The sequence below is a fragment of the Marmota monax genome, unplaced genomic scaffold (assembly GCF_021218885.2).
Source record: "Marmota monax isolate L192 unplaced genomic scaffold, Marmota_monax_Labrador192_F-V1.1 WCK01_AAM20220418_F8-fsc02581, whole genome shotgun sequence".
In the NCBI taxonomy this organism is placed as follows: Eukaryota; Metazoa; Chordata; class Mammalia; order Rodentia; family Sciuridae; genus Marmota; species Marmota monax.
In genome coordinates, this window is record NW_026694113.1 from 1 (window position 1) to 5,636 (window position 5,636).

General features: G+C 44.6%; 1 pseudogene; it reads right to left on the minus strand.

Annotated features, from left to right (window-relative positions):
* Positions 1-1,183: 1,183 nt before the first annotated feature.
* LOC124107397 (ubiquitin carboxyl-terminal hydrolase 17-like protein 6) lies at positions 1,184-2,681 on the minus strand (annotated as a pseudogene).
* Between the last annotated feature and the right edge of the window lie 2,955 nt (positions 2,682-5,636).

The window sequence follows — 5,636 nt, forward strand, 5'->3', positions numbered from 1 at the left end:
TGTCTCTGTTTCCAGACCATCAATCTTTCTTGAAGAGCTGCAAGAATCTGAGGATTTTGCATCATCTGAACAGTCAGTTGACACACTTTGCTTTTTGTTTCTTCACCAGTTTCTTCTACTACTTCTTCAACATCATCCAATGTTGGCAGCAGGTCCACCCTGGCCCCTGGAGCCCTACCTCCACTAGTTTGTTCTGCATGCCAGTGTGGCTAGCTCACAAGGCCATGGCAAACTTGCGGTTTTTCTGTTCCTGCTTGTCCGTCTGAGACATATGTATCCCACGGGAATGCCTTGATCTTTTCTGGTCTCATGGACTTCTTGTTAAGGGAGGTTTCGGTACCTGACAATAATAGATGTTGAAACTAAATTTCTCCCCCCTCCCTCCTGCTTTTGGGTAGTTTTCCACTTCTGCTGCTTGGGGTATAAAAAAAGGTGTGTTAGCAATAAAGGGTATTGACTCCTGGATGAAGAACCTTGGTGTCCTGTGTGTCTTTTAACCTCGCCGTCCCTCACCGGACTCGGCTCCCTTGGCCGGACGCGGCAATCCAAATCTTGATCAAGTCCACACCGTTCTTTGTTGTCCATGTCTGCCATGTTCAAATATCGGCAGCTAGACTGGGGAGCTGGGGGTTGGAGCTGCACAGGAGTGACTCAGGGAGGCAGCGGAGATGGGAGGAGCAAGAGGCAACCTAGCTTTTTGTTTTCTATTCTAATCTACCAGACCCACAATGTCCTGGCAGCTCTGCTCCTACATATTTTTCACTGATACATTTTTTTAAAACAAGGTTGCCTGGGGTGGGGGTCAGAGAAGGGAAGAGGCCTAGCCAGAAGGCCTGACCAACAGGCACGACGCACAGAGGCTGGGAAGCCCAGGGGTCGCTGCAGGGCTCAGAACATTTGGAGCTGTGTAAGTGGGCAAGGCACCATGTTCTGCCTCCAAGATCATCATTAACTTTGCCAGGGAACTCAGGGGCCTCCGAGGGATTCTGAAGACCCGAATATAAATGGTAGTTGCACCTCTAATCTGAAGTCTTCCCCCTCTCCAGCCATTTCGGGAGTTCTCCTCCATGTGTATCGGTGTGTGTGTGTGTGTGTGTGTGTGTGTGTGTGTGTGTGTATGTGTGTGTGTGTGTGAGCCTCCATCTTGTTGTGTATGCACTTGGGTAATCCTTGTACTGCATTGCTAGAACACAACTACTGCCCTCTTGCCCTGCTCGTTCTTCATCTTGGTGGCTCTGGCCTTTCCTGCAACACATGGGAGTTGGCCAGTGTTCACCAACTCCTCACCTACTCTGTACTTGGTATCCTTGCTCTGCTTGTATTTTTCCTGCTTATCGTCTATGCTCTGGCTTCCTCTGTGTTTTGACTGGTGAATTACGATGACATTGGGAGGCAGAGTGAATTCCACTTTCCTGAGGTTGAGTTCAGACTTTGGTTGGTTCTGATCTTGGAGAAATTTCCACTGATCCAAGGTGATTTCTCCAGTAGCTGTATCCAGCAAGTGCTCTTCTGGCTCTACTACTTTGCTATAGGAGTCTCCTTGGAGCTCTCCTTGGGTGGCTCCCAAGATTGTGTCCTCAGTCCCAGGAGCTATTGGTTTCCTGCCTAGGGAAACACTCCCATGGTCATTTTCAAGTTACTCTTCTGGACACATAGGCACGCTGACTCAGAACACAAGCAATGTCACAGGCCACTACCTTAGCATCGTCCATTTTGTACCACTGGCCATTGCCAGCTTTTACGTAACAATAGTAATGTCCACTGTGACAACTCACCCCAGCATGGACCAGCACAGCATAGAGGGTGTACACCAGTGGGCCTCTGCCCTGCTGAGACATGTATGGCTGCATGTCAAGACACTCAGGATAGTGCACGTGCTCAGCAATTTTTTCCCCTGTGAGATCCGAGAACCGTTTCAATACAAGCATAAGAACTTTTGGTGCCTTCTGCAGGGTCAGGGTCTTGCAGGCTGGCCTCTTCTTCTGACAAACACCACACTGGTAGGCGTTCTCCCCTTCCAGCCACTCAGGCTTCACCAAGTGCTCCAGTGCATGCTGCACACTGGGAGCTGCTGTGATGTCTAGCATAATGTCCAGGTAGGGGTCAAAAGTGTCTGAAAGGCCACAGCAGTGGAGACACTTGATTTGAGATCTCCAGCACCCTCCAAATATCTGGCGCATGAGGGTGGGCTCCTTGGAGTGAGCACCTGGCTGCTTGTGCCCACGCAGACATGCTTTCTGCATGGCATGGAGAGTGAAGAGCAGAAATTCATGGGCGTCTTCCTGCCGGGATGTGTGGAAGCCAGCAACCAATGCAGGCAGGGGCTGAATGACATCCCCAGGGTGGCGGAGAGCCCGTGTCACGTGGGCTTGCATCACACACAGCATGCAGACCCTGTGACGAGGACAGCGTTGGCAGTGCTCCTGGGACAGCATGTAGTTGGCCAGGGGAGGTGTGTATGTCAGGCACTGCAGGGCTGCATTCACGTAGCAAGTGTTTCCCATGTTCTGCAGCCCAGCACCAGCTGCGGACGGTCTCTGCCAGTTCAGACAAAGTTTCCCTCTAGGAGCCAGCAGTGGCCCCACAGGAGCTGAATTCTTATTGAAGTGTACCTCAGGGCAAGGTGACAACGATGACTCTGCAGGTAGAGAAGAACCCAAATGGACTTTAGCATCAGCTGCATTTGATTAACATTCAGGTTTTATACAGTCATCAAAGTGAGACTCACCTCCACAGTGGAGTGAAGCTGCCTCCATGTCTCCAGGAGCAGTGACCACCAGGTTTCCCTGCTGCAGCTTGAGAGGAGAGAGCTTCTCCTTCAGAGCTGGCCTTCAGATGACAGCCTGTTCCATGTTTTCAGCCTTTTATAGCTCAGCCTCCTGACCACAACCACTAACTTCCTGCCAGATCCACAAATCACCAGCAAGCACTTAATAGGATTAGGGATTTGGGTGTGGTCAGTTCACTTCCTGGATCCCAGGAGCATTTTTATAAGCACATTTCATAAGCATTTTGAGGTGTGCACAATTTCATATTGGTAATATCTCAGAGATAGTGAAGTTTTTACTTATTGAAATGTTTTTTTTTTTTAATTTTTAAACCACTTTCCTGAGGAAAATATACATTTCAATTCCTTCTCAATGAACCAAGTCATGTTGGACTTGTCCTGACACATTTTCATGATGGTTTTGAATTCAAAAGGAAGTCCTTTAGGAATATGCCTGCTTGTCTTTGGAAGAAATATCAACAAGGCAGGGAATACCAGTTAGAATAAGTTTTCTATTATGTTCACAATAATGTTCCTTCCAGTACTCATGTATCATATGTACAGACTTCTCCAACCAAATGCCAGCACTCATATAGGGTCATAAATAGTTTAAATAAGATTAATGGATGAAGGTGTTCATTCTCTGGTTCCTTACCTCTGTCAAATTGCCTTCCTCAGTGGAATGATCTGGAACATAGTTTGAAATATATTTGTCTACCTCTGTTGGCTTATAAAATGGACAGCCTTCCGTGTGTGCAGCTTGTGGAGGGCTCTGAAGGAAAGCATGGAACCCACCTCTCTGCCCAGGGTGGGGACCAAGTATTGACAGATATAATCAAAATCTGGAAACCAGAGAAGAATTTCAAAGAACAGATTGCAAAATGATTTCTCAGAATACCACCAATGGTTTATTCATCTCTATATTTGAGTCTTTAACAAAACTTCTAGAAAATTATGTACATGTGAGGAGTCCACCACCAGTTTTCAAAAAAATCATCATTTTCAAGTCACAAGTTGTTTATTCCAAACTCTAGAGGGGAAGAGAAAGACCTGGACTTTTAAAGGAAAAACTGAAATCATATCATTCGTCTCACAATAATGTGTTTCTTACAAACACTTGAACCACTCAAATGTATTTCTTTTAACAAATGCATCTTTAAATGTAAAGACATAAAAATCATCCTTCAGACCACAGTAACCCAAATTCATATGAACTCAATATTATCTTTCATTTCTTATCTACTAAGTGCCTGAGAACCATTTAAGTGTTGTTTTTGTGAACCTGTATATAAATAAGTATTAGCTCAGAAAGGTTTACACAGATGTCCAGGTAAGTAACATTGATCCAGGACCCAATGATTTCCAAATCAGATACATGGAATACAGAACTGAGATGTAAATGTGTGAGTCATTTTTTAACAGGAATATCCACAGGGATTAGGTTGATTGCATTAGACAAGGCATCTGATCCCATGGCCCCAGGGCAGTATCCAATGTCCCTCCATTTCCTCTGACATCTAGGAAGCTGACTCTGCTCCTGTGGTGTTTGCCCAGCAACTCCCTGCCTGACAACCTGCTGACAGACCAGAGGTGGACAGATGGACCTCAGGATGGATTCCCTTCCCAATGGGTTCTTCAGATTATGGCTGGGGAAAAGAGTAGAGGAGAAACAGGAAATGATGGAGGTGTAGGTCCTTGGGTAAGCCTCACTTCACTGTAAACAGAGGGTGTTTGCATTTAGAAAGATTACATTAATCATTCAACATTTTAATGACTGCAGGAAGAGTCAAATTTCAGTGGAAACATACTCCACCATTCTGAGTTCTAAGGGCAGGTGGAAGAGTCTTATGGAAACTGGTCATTTTTGCCATGGGCATTTCAAACTGTAAGTTGAACAAATTAATGGGCTTAAACCTGGTAGTTCCATCCATGCACATGTCAAGCCTTCCCCTGTTCATCTAACCTTCTACCCATTTCCCCTCCTCTCTGTCTTCAATTTCCCTCTCTCACCCTGGCCACACCCTATCCAGTCCTTGAGGATCCCTCCTCTACCTTTGGGTCATCTGTTTCCTTCAGTTTCCACACATGAGAGAAAACACTGGAGCCTAGGACATCGCATCTTCCAGTTGCAGGCAAGCTCTTAACAATGACAGGATTTCCTTCCTAATGGCTGGTATGAGTGGTTAGTTTATTCTTTGCTTTTTCTCTTGTGCCCTCCTCAGTTTGGGTAAATATACAGGTCAATGTTGGCTCCACAGAATAGGTTTCTAAAAGTCCCCCCCTTTCAATTGCACAGATGCATTTTGAGAAGCATTGTTTTTAGAACCTCTTTAAAATTTACTAAAACTCAGCAGTGATCCTATCTACCCATGAATGTTCCTTGGGAGAATCTTTACAACAACTGGTTCAATTCCATTCCTGTTTTTTCAATATATACTGAGGTCAATTTTGAAAGGTTATGTGTGCCCAGAAATTTGTCCATTTCCTCAAGATTTTCAAATTTATTTTATATACATATATTAAAGAATTCCTCATGATTCAGGATTCTCTGAGTTTCTATGGTGTCAGTTGCAATGTCTCCTGTCATCTCTAATTTATTCAGGTCACCTGCCTCTCCCCTGTTATTTTTGTTTATATTTTCTGGTTCCTCTAGCAAAAGGTTTTTCAACTTTATTTATTATTTCATCACAAAGGTTCTTTGTGTTATGTATCATTGTTCTTGTGTGTTCACTTCCTTTCTTTTGTGATATTTATTATTTCATTTGTACTACTGTGTTGGATTTGGGTGTTTCCTTAGTCTGTTTATTGGAGATTACACACACACACACACACACACACACACACATATATGTATTTAAATGTATATATA